We start from the raw sequence: 17,703 nt of genomic DNA, 5'->3' as shown, positions 1-17,703 counted from the left end.
CAGCAGGGACCTGGAACCAGGCTGACTCTGAAAATAGAGGATGTGGGTAGAGAGGCGGCTGGTTCCTTTCCGTGCCAAGCGGGCACAGGGCCAACCCCTCCTGGAAGAACTCTGCCCATCTTCCTTTCCCTTGACCCAGCGGGGGAGGGAAGCGGGTCTTTAGGCAATTTTTCATTGCCTTTGAACATGGAGTTCCATTCTAGAGAGCCTCCGCATGCATGCTGCGGTGTGTTTCTAATGAACTCGGAAAGGTCAGCCTGCCCTTCTTAGAATAAAAGTCTTGTTTCTTACCTCGTGTGTGGTCCCACTGGCTGTGTGTGTGCGTGCATGTGTATGCATGTATACATGTGTGTATGTGTGTGTGTCTCTGTGTTTTTGTATATGTGTGTGCATGCATATGCATGTGTGTCTCTGTGTTTGTGTGTGTACATGTATATATGTGTTTTTGAGTGCGTCTGTATGTTTGTGTGTGTATGAGTTTGTACTTATGTGCGTACATGTTCTGTGTGTGTGTGTGTGTGTGTGTGTGTGTGTGTGTGTGTGAATAGTGGTTGAAAGAAGAAAAAGAAAAGACCAGGTACCTCACTGAGAATTTAAAAGAGTATTTGAAGTGGGGTTGGTCCGTTGTCCGGGGAGAAGGAACACTTGATGTGTGTGGAACTCTCAGAAACAAAGGGGCTGTCCTGTTCTGAATTCAAGGTCCCTTTGTCTTGGTCAGTGGGCGGCCATTTCTACCCTTCGGGTGGGACTGAGGCAGGCCCAGCAGGTGCTAGTCTCTGGGTGTTCTGAGAGCAAGGGAGGGCCTCCCTTTGGCTGGGTTCCCTTCCTCAGTGGGAAAAGAGCCACAGGGCTTCTGCAGGCTGAGGAGAAAGGCACCAGGTTCATGAGGTGCAGCTCACATTGGCGAAAGACAGTCACTGCTCCCTCAGCTCTATACAGCTCCAATGCTCTCAGTAGCCACCCTGCCTCGCTCCACCAGAGCATAGGAAAGGCAGCCTTAAGATTCAGGGTCACGGCAAAGCCATCTCTCACAGAATCCCTCCACCATGGCAGTCAGGACCCAGGCTCCATCCTGTAGACAGGTCCATATTCATGCATAGATTTATGTGCATAAACATATGCGTATTCATATATAGATTTATGTATATAAACGCATGTACTATATATATTATATAAATCTATGAAAGAACTAGGTGCTATGTTTATGTAGATAGTACCAAGATGAGTCACAGATATTTTCCTTATAAATGGGTTGTGAGAATAAAAACTTCTTAATGACAATAATAGCAGGACTGAGAATGATGCTTTCAATTTCTTTGTGTAAAGTCATTTCCCCCAGATTACATTGACTGTCACTACCTTCCTGGCTGGTCTCCCTTAGATTAGAATTCTTGGAGTGCTCTGGAATTCATGTCTGTGTTTTGGATGTTTTATTAACTATATATTGTTGAAACTTAATTATATTACTAGAATTTGATGAAAAGATTCCTTGCTTTTTTTAAAAAAAAATATTTTATTGATTTTTTACAGAGAGGAAGGGAGAGGGATAGAGAGTTAGAAACATTGATTAGAGAGAAGCATCGATCAGCTGCCTCCTGCACACCTCCCACTGGGGATGTGCCCTGACCGGAATCGAACCCGGGACCTTCCAGTCCCCAGGCCGATGCTCTATCCACTGAGCCAAACTGGCCAGGGCAGATTCCTTGCTTTCTCTTCCCCTTTCCGATCTATGGCCCTCCCCCCACATGACTCCTCTCTGCTCTCCCCACATTGGACCCATAGACAAGAATATTCATTGCTTTGTTTTATGCTTGTTCTGAAAATAGAATTGGCTCCTGCATGGTGTAGTATACAGAATTTTAATGAGCACAAAGCAAGCAGCTTGGTCCTTTACTCTGCTATGAGCAGGGTGACGTCAACCTATCCAGGAAATACTGAATTGATTTTAAAATTGCTTAGAGGGTGAATAGATGGGTGGGACTGTGCATTACTGTGAGACTATCATACACCCACTCCCACCTCCCTTTTCATTTATCTCAACACCAGAAGGGTTAGAAACCACCTGGATAGATGCCCTTCAAAATATAGGTTGAGGAATTGGGAAATGTTGATTTGTTTAAAGCTTAAATTTTATAAATTGTCATTATCCTAGATTTAAAGTTGTCAGACATTTTCAGCTTCCATTTTGAGGATTTTCTTTCTAATTCTAGGATTCAGTTCATTTACTAAAATTAGGAATTGCTCTTTTGCATCATCTCTTCTGCCCCTCCCTCCCCTCTCCCTCCTACACATTTCCTGAAGCACATTTTGGTGCTTCAGCATAAAGGGCACTAGATCTTTCATGCTGCTATATGAAATGAAAAACCCCAGCATCCAGTGTGTGAAAAGCTGGCATTGTGAGCTATTTGTCAGAACAGGCAGCAAGACACTGTCTAATATCAAAGCCAGATAAACTCTCTCCATACCCCAAACAAGCAAACAATGAAAACCCACCCCCAATGAATCACCAATGAACAGCAGCCCCTCCATCAACTCTGTAGACTATGGTTACATTTATAGATTGCCACTTTCACAACCATTTGCTTTTTTCTTTTATTTTGCAACCTTCTTTTCAGTTTGCTGGTTTAGCTAGTGATTAATGAGTTAATCAGTAAAGATTTTGAAAGTTCTTTGAAGAAGAATAAACATACTACATACCGCATCTACATTATGTAACATTAGGAATATAGTGAATTCTCCAGGCTTTGTACAAAGCAACAACAACAACAACAAAAAATTTTAAATTCAACTGCAGTGGCTTCAGAAATTTTATAACCACCTTTACTAATTTAAGGTTTGATTTTTTGGCTTTTTAGTTGATTCCATGGACACATTTCTGCTGGAGAAAACCCACAATAAATATTCTCTAACAGTGATTATTATGGTAAGCATCACTGAGACTGCCCTCATCCTATTCAAATAAATATGACCACTTAATAATTAAAGTACAACACCAAAATTACAACTAAACTATAGAACAACCATCATTCTGAACTGCCTGAAATCTAACTAAATGGAAGTCCTACAACCAGGGATTTAAAGAAGAAGCCACAGTGAGACTGAGCAGGCAGACAGAAGCCATATCTGAGTCTCCTTCAACTTGGCTCATACTGTTCGTGCTGCCCTGGTGATTACCTGAGACCTTACCCCACCCAACTTGTAGGCCCACCCAAACTGTTTCCTGTGGCTTACCCATATGAATGACCTATCTTGGCTCATGCTTCAGACTTTCCTAAAATCTCTCAAAAAAGAAGCATCTGGCCTCAATGTGCCCCAAACCTCTTGCTAAGTGGCCCCAGGCTAGACACTAGTGACAGCCAGCCTTGGTTTGCAGCTTGGCCTCATCTGGGCATCTCCAAGCCCGGTTGAAGTAACAACCATTTGCAGACCCTTTTGTAGCTCATGCTGAGTGGCCAAGGAATAACACAGGCAATGGCTGACCTTAGCCTACAACTCTTGGAGGCCCAAGAGCCAGTGCACCCAGTGGACAGCTTCAGCCCACATCAGAGCACCACCTAACTACCTCCACAAGCAACACATTTAAGGAGCAAACTCAGTGGGTATCAGAGCCCTGCCAAAGTAATTCCTGCTCTGTGGGGTTGGTCCCTGCAGAGCTGATCCTCCATGGTGACAGGTGGTTGTAGCCAATCCTTGCAGCTGATCAGCCCAGGGGAAAATCCCTCCTATTGATGTTCCAACAGCAATCATAGCTCAACTATAACATAGACCACTCAGGGACAGGGCACACCTGAAGTGCTCAGCTTGGGTGACTGTGGAGGCTGTGCTACTGGACTCTACAGAATACCTATTACATAAGGCCACTGTACGAAGCCCAGGAGATATAGCAGCTCTATCTAATACATAGAAACAAACACAGGGTGGCTGCAAAAATGAGGAGACAGAAACATACGTTAAATGAAAGAACAGAACACAACTCCAGAAAAAGAACTAAGCAAAATGAAGACAAGTAATCTGCTGGATGCAGAGTTCAAAACATGGGTCACAAGGATGCTCAGTGAACTTCATGGGAACTTCAAGAAATAGATAGTAAGCATAAAACAGGACATGGGAACCATAAAAAAGAACCAGCCAGAAAAAAAAATACACTAACTGAAATGAAGAATAATTTATAGGGAATCAACAGTATAGTAGAGGAAGCCTAAAATTAAATCAGTGATTTGAAATATAAGAAAGCAAAAGAAATCAGAACAGCAAAAAGATAAAAGAATCTAAAAAAATGCAGGTAGGGTAAGGAGCCTCTGGGACAACTTCCAGCATACCAACATTCACATCATGGGGATGCTAGAAGGAGAAGAAAGGTGGCAAGAAATTAAAAACCTCTTTGAAAAAAATAATGACATAAAACTTCCCTAACCTGGTGAAATAGACATACAAGTCCAAGAATCTTAGAGTCCCAAACAAGATGAACCCAAGGTGCCTTTACCAAGACACATCATGATTAAAATGCAAAAGATTAAAGACAAAGAGAAAAATCTTAAAAGCAGCAACAGAAAGACAGTTAGTTACCTACAAGGGAACTCCCATAAGACTGTCAGCTGATTTCTCAACAGACATTTTGCAGGTCAAAAGGAATGGCAAGAAATATTTAAAGTGATAAAAAGCGAGGACCTATAACCAAGATTACTTTACCCAGCAAAGCTATCATTTAGACTTGAAGGACATTTAGACTTAAAGAGCTTCCTAGACAAGAAAAATCGAAAGGAGATAATCACCACCAAACCAGTATTACAGGGATTATTAAAGGGTCTTATTTTAAAAGAAGAAGAAAAAAAATATGAACAATAAAAACATATCTATCAACAATTGAATCTAAAAAAAACAAATGAACAAGCAGAACAGAAAAAAAGGGATAGAACTACCATATGACTCAGCAATCCTCTTCTGGGTATCTACCTAAAAAAATTTTCAAATTTTTATTTATAAGGATATATGTACCCTTATGTTCATTGCAACATCATGCATGGTAGCCAAGACATAGAAACAACTTAAGTATATCTTGATGGATGCTTGGATAAAGAGAATGTGGTACCCAACAGAATACTATTCAGCCACAAGAAAAGATGAAATACTGCCATTTGCAACAGCATGGATGTATCGAGAATATTGTGCTAAGCAAAATAAGATTGGAAAAGACAAGAACCATGTGATTTCACTCATGTAGAATATAAAACAGAAAGAAAGAAAAACAAACAAACTCTGATACAGGCAACAGAAGGATGATTACCAGATGAGAAGGGGAGGGTATAAAGAGGATGAAGGGAGAAAAATTTATAGTGAAAGAGGGAGACAAGACTTTGGTTGATGTGCACACAATGCAATATACAGATAATGTATTATTACATAACTAGAGTCCTGGTGCATGGATTCGTGCACCAGTGAGGTCCCTCAGCATAGCTTGCGGGGATTAGGTTGAAACCAGCAGTTCAGTGCCACCTGCTGCTCCTGCCTACTGGTCCTGCTCATCCTCGTCCCGCTGTGCCTGCTGCAGCCACCTCTCGGTAGGCTTGCTGCTGCTCTGCCATGGTCTCCGAGCTGTGGCGGCCAGCTGTGAGCCCTGCGTCTGGCACCCGTTGGTCAGCTGAGCAGTGCTCCCGCTGTGGGAGCGCACTGACCAGCAGGGGCCTGCTCCTGTGTTGAGCATCTGCCCCCCTGGTGGTGAGTGCACATCATAGCAACCGGTAGACCAGTTTTTCAGTTGCTTAGGCTTTTATATATTTAGATTGTACACTTGAAATGATGTAATGTTATTAACCAATTTCACCCCAATAAAGTTATAAAAAATAGTAAATTTTAAAAAAGGAAATGTGAAATTAAAAACTTTGGCCTTATAGAGGCCAAGTTAGTAATAAACATCACATCTAAGTATATGATTATTTTTTAACACAGAAATTCTACTTCTGGTAATTTATCTTAAAAAATGAAAATGGATGTGCATGAATTTTATCTATTGGGTTCATTGAGGTACTGAATTTTTAAAAAATATATTTTATTGATTTTTTTACAGAGAGGAAAGGAGAGGGATAGAGAGTTAGAAACATCGATGAGAGAGAAACATTGATCAGCTGCCTCCTGCACCCCCTACTGGTGATGTGCCCACAACCAAGGTACATGCCCTTGACCAGAATCGAATCTGGGACCCTTCAGTCTGCAGGCTGACGCTCTATCCACTGAACCAAACCGGTTAGGGTGAAGTACTTAATTTTTAAGCAACTATTTTTTTTCTCATCCAAGGATATGTGATATGTTTATTGATTTTGAGAGGGAGGGGGGAGAGAGAGAGAGAGAGAGAGAGAGAGAGAGAGAGAGAGAGAGAGAGAGAGAGAGAGAGAGAAAGAAAGAAAGAAAGAAAGAAAGAAAGAAAGAAAGAAAGAAAGAATAGAAACATCCATCAGCTGCCTCCTGCATGTGCCCTGACTGGGAATCAAACTTGCAACTTACTTTTTGTTGTATAGGACAACTCTTCAACCAACTGAGCCACCTGGCCAGGGCTAAGCAAATCTGTGGAAAAACTGTGTATTGTTTTGTAATTCAATTATAGTTAATCTAGAAAATGGATTAATAAGTAGCCATTATATGTAATTCTTAAAAATATTATTTAAGGACATGAAAAACTATTGCAGTAGACATAATGGAAAAAGAGATTAAAGAACACTATTTACAGTCTTTTTTTCCTTTTTATTGAATTTATTGGGGTGACACTGGTTGACACACTTATACAGGTTTCAGGTGCACAATTCCACAACACATCATCTGTACACTGTATTGTGTGTTCAGCACCTCAAGTCAAGTCTTTGTCCATCACCATCACCCCCCTCTACCCTCTTCCCTCTCTTCCCACCCCACCTTCCCTTGGCAGTCACCACACTATTGTCCCTGTCCTTGAATTCTTTCTCTCTCTCTCTCTCTCTCTCTTTTTTTTTTTTTTTGCTCAATCCCTCCACCCTCCCACTCAGCTCCCCAACCCCACCCCTAACAGCTCTCAGGCTCCTCTCTATCTATGAGTCTGTCTCTATTTTGTATGTTAGTCTGTCTCTATTTTTCATGTTAGTTCATTTTGTTCATTAGGTTCCACATATGAGTGAAATCATATGGTAGTTTTCTTTCTCTGACTGGTTATTTCATTTAGCATAATGCTCTCCAGGTCCATCAAAGCTATCACAAAGGGTAAGATTTCCTTCCTTTTTTATGGCCAAGTAGTATTCCATTGTGCATTTACAGATTTTATTAGAAAAATTTTATGTGCTTAACTGATTATATCTGCATTTTTCACATGTATTTATATTACATATACACAATGTGCACATAAAAAGTATACTATATATTGTCTTCCCACTATATGCATATTTATTTATTTATTTTACATGTTAAACAAGAGCATTCTTTCTGTGTAAACTTTGTGTATTTTTTCTTGTTTTCTCTATTTTCCCAATATTCTACATCTCTTTGTAACCTACAAAGTATTCTGCAATTCTAATATTTTTTTTAATTTTTCATTTACAATTTGCATTCAACACTATTTTTTATTAGTTTCATGTATTGTGATTCTAATCTGACATATAATTCTGACATACAGAAATGTGAAGAAAGAACCTAGTTCTGCTCAGGGATATTAGATAATAGGCTTTTAAATCCTGAGGTTATTGTATGCAACTAGCAAAATACATTTCATCAGTTATCCACAATAAAAAGATTGAAAACACAAAGCAGTAAAATGTATAAAAATCATTCATGCATGGATACATAGACAACTACTATTAATATATTTCCTTAAATTATATATTCTTCCAGTATCCATTTCTATTATATCTGCTTCTTTGAATAAAGAAAATATGTATATGAAAAAATTTTGTTAAACTCTATGAGATATACAAGGAAATATGTGCCCTATTATTTGTCCTCAAAGAGCTTATAGCACACATATTTCAAAACAATAATCCTATATAATAAAAACCTAATATGCAAATAGACTGAATGGCGGACAACCAGTGACCACACTGACCACAAAGGGGCAGACACTCAATGCAGGAGCTGCCCCCAGCCCACAGGCCCCAGGCCAGCCAAGGTGGGTTCCAGCGGAGGATCCCCCAAACGCCCCTCCAGTCACCCCACAGATCGGTCCTGATCGCCGGCCAAGCCTAGGGACCCTGCCTGTGCACAAATTTCGTGCACCGGGCCTCTAGTTCATAATAATAGGCAGTATTTGATCTCTCAGATGAGTAATGTAGACACATTAGTCCTGAAAGCCCAGAGAACAATCTCATTGTGGTGTCGTGGCTCCCAAAGGAGACCAGGAGAGGAAGCTGAACTTGAAGTTGGTCTTTGAAGAATTCATAATCTTTGGGGAAGTGGAGTTCATTCTAAGTTGAAAGAAAACAGCCAAACACCAAGGTGAGTTTCTTAACATGCGCATAGGAATTCATGCATAAATAGGCTTGACTTAGATACTGGCTTTCATTCAAGGTTAGGATAAATTTGGAAAGAGTACCTCAAATTACCAGGCTGAGGAAAATTGTATTTAACTTATAAAGAACAGAATATTTCATAATACCCAGAATTTTCAAGCAAAGAAATTACCAAATTCTTTATTTCATCACTTTGAAAATGATGGAAGAGTAATCTTGTTTGTAAAATGATTAAATAATCCAGAGTGCAGAAATTGCACCATGATGAAACCAAAAGGAAATAAGAACTGAAGTGGTGCCTAGTATGAGAGCAGTATTTCCTTGATCCTTCTTCTTTTCAAATAATTACAATGTTGGGGGTAACCCAAACCTGTCAAAATTCCTTCCACATAGTAATGTTCGATATATGATGGATGGATATATGAATAAATAACCATTTGGTTGATGAACCCAATAAAATGAACAAGAGCCATCATGTAAAGCCCGGAAGGAAATTGCCTTTAGATAGCTCACTTTCTGCTTCATTAAAGATTAACTCATTTTTATCTACATATGACATGTGGCTGGACAAGGAAACTGATCCTTTTTGTCCTACATTTTAAAGACAAGTGAAGAGCACAAACAGCAAACAAATGAAAGCAAATGAAAAACAGAAAAATGAAACAAGACAAAACAAAAGCCTGACACATTCCACATGTCAACAAACTAAAATAATGTATCGTTGATTGGTTGTCCCTCAGGGAAAAGTAGCTAAAACACCTCTTGAAGAAGGAGCTTAAAGGTTTCCAGGTGGCTTTTACTCTGTCAGAACTCATTATGTGAATGGGGACACATATTTACAGGCTGCTAATACCCAGCTGATAAGAAACCATATCTGAATTATTTCTAAGTGCCCTGGGAGCCCAAAAGGAGTGAAGCGTCTCTGCTTAGATGTCACTCTCAATCAATTGCAGTTACCTGAGTTGTCATTTACCCATAATCAGGAACTAAGACTTGAACCTGAATCAAGCTTCAATTTCCTTAACTTGAAATTCAGCAAAACAGTTGAGAACTAAATGAAAGAGTCAATATTAGTAATTTGATAGTTTGCCTTTTAAAATCACGAGCTAATACAGAAATACATTTTACTCTAGTATACCAGTTCTTACGAGCCAAAGTTGATTTCTAATCTTGATTAATTGTTTTGGTGGTTGTTTCTGCCACTGTGGTCCTCCCTTTGGTATAATTAATAAAATTCGAGTTCATATATTGTTTCCATCTGTAAGCTGTTTAGTAAACTGAGGGGATATGAACTCAGTCCTGGTTTATTTTCTTAATATTTAAGATCTCCTATGTTTATTACACAGTTTCCTTCTGAAGAACTACACCCTTGGGTGGCCATTAGAACCTGGATGCAGTTCAACCAGGTAAATTCTTTGTTTTTCAGTTTCTCCATCTAGTCTATTATCTAATAGGTTGGACTAAAGGGTCTCCAAGGCCTATTCTATTATTGGTTCTGTCATTATTTATGATCCTTTGATTTCAATTTGGTTTCCATCCCAACTGATGAGCCCTTCTGAAAGTTCAAACCTGAAGGAGAATAGTGCATTTGTCTCAGTGTATCAGCTGCGGACTTGAGTGAGCTTCGGTGACAGAGCCTGCTTATGTGCACACTATGCGACCCATCTTTCCCAGACATTTGTCTCATTTGATTAGAGTGGCGGTTCTCAAAGGTGGTCCCTGGACCAGCACCATCAGCATCATCAGGGGACTTGTTAGCCATGCAGAGTCTCAGATCCTGCTCCCAACCCACTGAACCAGAAACTCTAGAGAGGAAACTCAGCTTTCTGAGTGTTAGCAAGCCCTCTCCATGTTGTTGACGTCATTAAACTTTGAGGACGTTGCTTATGAGGTTCAAGTTGCAGGTTCAGACTCTGAAGTAGCTGCTGATTTAATGTATCTCCTGACCCTAACCTAACTCATAACATTACTAATGACCGCCATTGTTCATCACAGAGATTGGGATACGCTGCTTGGCTGGATCAGTTCTACTGCAACTCAGATCTTGAGCTATTAATTTAGACTGAAAGTGTTTTCAATAAGCCTTCAAGGGCATCTATTGCTCTGATCACCAACTCCATACAAATGAAATATTTCCTTTCATGTATCTTGAATGACACCCTGTCTTTGATTAGATCTGTTTCCTTGCTATATTCTTTCACTCATTCTTGTTCCCTACCATCTCCACAGCTTTACTCAACTGTTTTCTCTACTGCCTGCAGTAAATTTTGGATTTTCCAATAATTCAAATGATCAAAACTTGTAGATAATTACCATTTCTGAGAAGCTGGTCCTTAGTCTCATCCCATGGGCATGCCTACTTAAAAAAAAAATCTCTCTCTTGACTACTCTTAAATTTTATCACCTAGAACAGCATTCCTCAAATGGAGTTCTACAACCCAATTACCTAAGAGGTTTTAAAAAAATAAAACAGATTTTGCGTGCCTTTCCCACTAACCTATTGAATCAGAATCTTTTGGGTGTAGGGTCTACACCTTTAACTGGTTCTCGGGAAATCCATGTGCAGTTAGACGAGGTGTTTAGAAATCACGGAGCTAGAACAGGGTTGGCAAACTCATTCTGTAAAGGGTCACATGGTAATATTTTGGTCTGGTGGGTTGTATGATCTCTCTTGCAATAACCAAATCGTTTCAATCTCAATTTGAAGTTACAATTCAAAAGCAGCCATAGAGAATATCTAAACAAATGGGTATAATTGTGTTCCAATAAAACTTTATTTATAAAAACAGGGTCCAGGGGCCATAGTTTTCTGACCCTTGAGTTAAATTATTATTTAATTTGATAAAAATGACCTACAATGTCTAAACGCTTACTCTGCACTCAGTAGGTGCTTTTGGAATGAACTAATAAATAAAGGAGCCCAAAGTAATGTAGTTGGTGGAACATCTTAAATTTGAAATAGACAATTATCAGAAAGGTCTTGGCTAAAATCATGCTGACACATGGAAATTCTTGGTGGTTGGGGGAGAATGATAATTGGAAGCATGGAGTATACATCTGAATTCTAATTAAGTCAGATTATTTCTTCGTTTTCCATCTACAAATTATATTCTACCTAATTGACTTCCTGACAAAGGGTTGGTTGAGGAGTAATTTGTTTAATGCTTTAAAATGCTACATAGATGGTAAGCATTATTGCAGAAAGAGGTTTCTAACCAAAAACCAAGAATAAGCAGCACTAAAACTGTGCTTTTTTATTCCTAAGCAAAACCTTTAGTTAAATGTCTCCTGGAAAGTGGCAGTTTGCCCCCAACTCAAATGTCACTCCCTCTCCCATTTTCTCAGGAAAACCTCAAGTACATTGTGTGGGTGATATTGAAAGACGTCAGGATCAAAGTGTACTTAAAGTTGCTAAGAGGAAGCAGATGTTCTCCTTAGCTGGGCAAAAGATGCTCAGAGTTTCCAGTGAAATATAAACTTCTCGAAGGCCCCATGGGATCATGCCTTAAAATGTCCCGCTTTTGTTTATGCCTCCCATATGCAAAACAGTGGTGAAATGTGTTGCTCTGGGAGAGACAAGGAAAGTTAATGAGCTAGAAACAATACGAAACTCAATACTAGGAAAAAAAAATTGGAACGTAACTTACTCTTAAAAAATAAACTTGGTATTTCTCCCTAATCAGGACAAGATTAGAATAGTTATTTCCCTCAATTCTGATTTTTATATATATCTTTAAACCTCTATCTCTATTGCCAGAGGGAAGCGGGCTGGGTGAGAAGGGGGTCCTTTGACTTTTGATGGTGGGCACATGGTGTAATATACAGATCTTGTAACATAGAAATCATACCTGAAACCGGTATGTTCATGTTAGCCAATGTGATCCCAATAAATTTAATTAAAAAACAACTAACAAAAAATCATCTATTTATGAATTAACCTGGTAGTTGGCTGGGTTAACAGTTTTTTGTTTTTTTTTTAAATTCTCTCTGCTCTCATGGTTTTCCAAGCAGAAGTAAGTTAAGAATTTTTTTTTATCACCTATAGATTGTAATTTTTCTTACTATAGTTAGTAACCAAGAAATAGTTACAATGGAAAGAGTAGTTAGTTGGTGGTTTATAAACTTAAATGAAATAAAGTATAAAACTAATGCTTTGAAGAGTGATGTGAATATAGACAATTATAATTTTCAGCCAGAAAAACATATAGAGATTGGTATTTCTCCCTAATCAGAGTGGCATGAAGTAGTAGATCCTATAGAGAAATGCTAACCAAATATATTTTGTGTATTTTTTTAATTAAATAAAAACTTGAGAAGAAGGTAAGTCCAGGGAACCCTGAGGGATCCTACAAGGTTCAAGACCAGCCTAAAGTTGAAAAGGGAAGCAGGGAGACAACTGGAATATTCATGGTTCCCGAATTACTGTAGAATGAGTCACCTGTGAAGGCCACAGTCTAGAGTGGTGAACTTGTTTTTTCTTTTTATTCTTTCTGGATAAATTAATGAGAGATTAATTGGTCAAACTTGAAATACAACTATAATGACTATAGCTATTTAAGCACACAATCAATAAATTTTGTTTTTCATACATCTTGTGAGGTTTATTTAGGAATAGATTCTGGTGCTGTTATTGGGAACTAAAGCAAGTAGAAAAGGGTTAGAGAAAGAGAGGACAGAACTTCTCTGGAAAGAAATAAGGATTGTAAGGAAAACTGGCTGGTCTTCATTTTGCAAGGCGGAGGGAGGAAAGTTTATTTAGGATATGCAGAATATCGATTACATCTAAGTAATACAAACTAATATCAGACAATAAGTAGCTCATCCTAAAAACCATGTCTTAATCACTTTCTCATGTCCAGACTTGGCATAGAGAGAAAGTGCACAGTAATGATGCCTGCCCAGCACATATTAGGGTATGGAGCAGAATTAAAGGCTCACCTTTGAAATTGTAGTGCTGGTATGAGCTAGTCTTTCCATTTCATCTCAAAGAATTGGGTGAATTACTCTACCTTGTCAAGGAAAGTGTCATAGAGCCAAGGAATGTTGAGCTGGAGGGCAACCTCACTGTTCCATTTTTGTAGATGAAATATTGACATTCAAAGAAGAGACTTTCTTCCTCTAACACCTTTAGTTGTTGTTGTTTTAAACAAACATTTATATAGAGCTTTTCAAAGTTTACAGAGTGATTCTACTTTTATATTGTTTTCATCTGATCCCTACAACAACCCTGCATTGTAAATACTGTTATGATAATAAATCCATTTTATAGATAAAAATCGGGGTCCACATAGATGAAGTGAAACATCATCCTTGCTTTCTCCCTCTCTTTGTCCCTCGTATCCACTTAATCAGTTAGTCCAGTGAAGACTCTTAAATATCACTTGAATCTTTTTATGTTTGAATATTCTCACCACCCCTGTTACAGACCAAACTGCTTTGCATTTCTCTCTTGATCATAGCAAAAGCTTATTATTGACCCACTAACTACCAGGGTTGACCACAATCACAATTCTATCTCCAAATATTCTAAAACAAAGCTATGACTACATTACTGCTCAGTTGAAAACCTTCAATAAATCGCAGAGTGCATGTCATCTGTGCATGGAGTAAAAGGCTCCTGTAGGTCCTTTCTCTATGGATTTAGTCTCAGTACTTACCTCCTCTGACACATCCATAGGTTGTTTTCCATTTTACAGTTCTCAGTAAGTCAACTGATAATGTGAGAGCAACTCATTGCAATGGAAATATCTCTTTCAACTTGAAGATTCTTCATTAATCCACTTGAAATTCTATTAGCTAGTATAGTGTCACATATTTGGCAGACATTCACCAAAAGTTTGCAGAATGGATGAATGATAGACAGATGGGTTCCTGTAGTTCCATTCAAAGCCAAAATTGTATTTTCTCATTCCTGATGGCAAGGGTCATGATTTACTTTCCTTAAAATTCTTGGTCAAATGGAGGTTTCCTATATATATCTACTAGGGGCCCGGTGCACGAAATTCGTGCACTGGGTGTGTGTGGGGGGGAGTGTCCCTCAGCCCAGCCTGCCCCCTCTCATATACTGGGAGCCCTCAGGCGTTGACCCCCATCACCCTCCAATCGCAGGATCGGCCCCTTGCCCAGGCCTGACGCCTCTGACAGAGGCGTCAGGCCTGGGCAGAGGACCCTCATTTCCCCCCATCACTGGTTCTGCCCCCAGCCCAGGCCTGATGCCTCTGGTGCAGGCATCAGGCCTGGGCAGGGAACCCCCAGACCCCTCCGATTGCTGGATCTGCCCCTTGCCCAGGCCTGATGCCTCAGCCAGAGGCGTAGACCCCCATCACCCTCCGATCACCTGATCGGCCCCTTGCCCAGGCCTGACGCCTCCGCCAGAAGTGTCAGGCTTGGACAGGGGACCCCCATCTCCCCCCGATCACTGGCTCTGGCCCCTGCCCAGGCCTGATGCCTCTGGCCCAGGCATCAGGCCTGGGCAGGGGACCCCCAGCCCCCCACCCAGGCCTGATGCCTCGGCCAGAGGAGTTGACCCTCATCACCCTCCGATCACCAATCACCGGATCGGCCCCTTGACCAGGCCTGAGGCCTCCGGCAGAGGTGTCAGGCCTGGGCAGGGGACCCCCAGCTCCCCGCGGTTGCAGGCTCCGCCCCTGCCCAGGCCTAACGCCTCTGGCCTAGGCGTCCGGCCCGGGCAGCGGGGACCTGCAGTGGCAGTGAGGGGCGCTGCGATCGCGCGGGCTCTGCCCCTAACCCTGCAGGACGCCTCTGGCTGAGGCGTCCGGCCCGGGCAGCAGGGACCCGCAGCTGCAGCGGCCCCACAATCGTGGGCTTCGCTTTAGGCCCAGGCAAGGGACCCCTAGCTCCTGGGACTGCCAGCTTCGACCGTGCCCAGCTCCCATCGCTGGCTCCACCCCTACTTCCTGCTATCACTAGCCAGGGTGGCAAAGGCATCTGATTCTCCGATCATGGCTGGGGGGCAGGGCAAAGGCGGCCCTGGGGCCGCCTTTGCCCTGCCCCCCAGCTCTTAGCTCCCCCCTGGGTTTCCGATCACTGTCAGTGGCAGGGGGCTTCTTCCTGCTTTCCCTTTCACCTCCCTGCATTGTGCCTACATATGCAAATTAATCGCCATCTTATTGGCAGTTAACTGTCAATCTTAGTTGGTAGCTAACTGCCAAGCTTAGTTGGCAGTTAATTTGCATATAGCCCTGATTAGCCAATGAAAAGGGTAGCGTCGTACGCCAATTACCATTTTTCTCTTTTATTAGTGTAGATATTAATAATAGAGGAATATGCAAATTGTCCAGGACACCATCACAGTAATAGTAACGACCGAACAGCAGGCTGCATGGGGCAAGCAGGCTGGCAGGGAGCAGTTGGGGATGACCAGGCCAGCAGGGGGGCAGTGAGGGGTGACCAGGCTGGCATGGGGGGACAGTTGGGGGCAACCAGGCCTGCAGAAGAGGCAGTTGGGGGCGACCAAGTCAGCAGGGTGGCAGTTAGGGGTGACCAGGCCAGCAGAGGGGTGTACTTGGGGGTGACCAGGCCAGCAGTGGGGGCAGTAAGTGGCAAACAAGCTGGCAGGGGGGTAGTTGGGGGCGACCAGGCCAGGAGAGGGGGGCACTTGGGGGCAACCAGGCTGGCAGAGGGGGGTACTTGGGGGTGACCAGGCCAGCAGTGGGGGGCAGTTAGGGGTGACCAGGCTGGCGGGGGGACAGTTGGGGGCAACCGAGGCAGCAGGGGTGGCAGTTAGGGGTGATCAGGCAGGCAGGCGAGCAGTTAGGAGCCAGCAGTCGGACATCCCCTGAGGGGTTCTGGATTAGAGAGGGTTCAGGCTGGGCTGAGGGCCTCCACCCATTGCACGAATTTTGTACACTGGGCCTCTAGTGCAGTGATGGCGAACCTTTTGAGCTCAGTGTGCCAGCATTTTGAAAAACCCTAACTTAATTCTGGTGCTGTGTCACATATAGAAATTTTTTGATATTTGCAACCATAGTAAAACAAAGACTTATATTTTTGATATTTATTTTATATATTTAAATGCCATTTAACAAAGAAAAATCAACCAAAAAAATGAGTTTGCATGTCACCTCTGACACGTGTGTCATAGGTTCGCCATCACTGCTCTAGTGTGTGTGTGTGTCTATATATACATATATATATATATATATATATATATATATATATATATATATATATATATATACTTGGGGTGACCAGGCCAGCAGTGGGGGCAGTAAGGGGCAAACAAGCTGGCAGGGGGGTAGTTGGGGGCGACCAGGCCAGGAGAGGGGGGCACTTGGAAAAAATATATATATTTTCCAAACTTCTTCTTCAATCTGTTTAAACTTTGTAGATATTGATTAGGTATTGCTTATAGGTAATATGTATATCCCTTGAATAACTTGACTTTTTTAGGGTGTTTAATGATTATACTATTAATTATTCAAATCCAGTATAAGTTGCGAAGCTTGCTTGAATAAGTAGTAGAAAGCTTTTTTCTGAGTTTGACAGGTGATACTTTTCTTTTCAAGCATGAAGCATTTTAATGTATGTCTGTTGTTATATTGCAGATGAAGATTCTATTTCATCCATTATTTGAGGTGTGAAAAGGACAACTTTATCATTAGCCTTCCATCTGCTCATGTAAACGTGGACATTTACCTTCAGCAATGATGATGGAGTTCTGTTTTCTGGTGAGCATATTAATGATGTGTTTTTCTCCTTTAATCTTTTCAAGAGAGAGGTTTATCAGTTTCTTAATTGACCTCCAATGTGCTTGAAAATTAGGAGTAATAAACACATGCAAATTAATGCTTGTGTAGTATATTGAACAGAAAACCCTTTTGGGTGGAGCAGGTGTTTAGCTCACACACTGCCCATATCATTTGATTCATTTTTTTGCATTAATTCTTTTTGTCAAAAGCATGGAAAATTTGCATTTGCATATTTTAGCAGTAGTTTATTCCCCTTGGAGATCTTATACCTTTGATTTCATTGAATTCAACATTTGATTGGCATTGATACACCTCTCATAAGCATTTTATTTTCATCTGCCAAAATGTTGGTCAGCTATGCTAGGCTTGAATATTTCTCTCTAGATGGTACTTTGAAAACTAGTGGAGGTGAGAGTGACAGGAAAGAAGAAAAAGGATGGTAGTCCTGGAAGATTAACTTGGAGGCATGGTCTGAACAGTTGAGTTGAATGCGGAGCACTGTTACAATCCCGCTCATCAGCCTTGGCCTT

At 41.1% G+C, this 17,703-nt stretch overlaps 1 long non-coding RNA gene across 1 annotated transcript; it reads left to right on the top strand.

Annotated features, from left to right (window-relative positions):
* Positions 1-2,854: 2,854 nt before the first annotated feature.
* LOC118675838 lies at positions 2,855-17,150 on the top strand. The gene is made up of 4 exons (XR_004973937.1): positions 2,855-2,923; positions 8,344-8,448; positions 9,809-9,868; positions 17,030-17,150. It is a non-coding gene; the product is annotated as an uncharacterized LOC118675838 (long non-coding RNA).
* The last annotated feature ends 553 nt before the right edge of the window (positions 17,151-17,703 follow it).

Source organism: Myotis myotis, unplaced genomic scaffold (genome assembly GCF_014108235.1).
Source record: "Myotis myotis isolate mMyoMyo1 unplaced genomic scaffold, mMyoMyo1.p scaffold_m19_p_2, whole genome shotgun sequence".
In the NCBI taxonomy this organism is placed as follows: domain Eukaryota; kingdom Metazoa; phylum Chordata; class Mammalia; order Chiroptera; family Vespertilionidae; genus Myotis; species Myotis myotis.
Note: the sequence above shows the minus strand (reverse complement) of the source record. Positions and strands in the feature narration are given on the sequence as shown.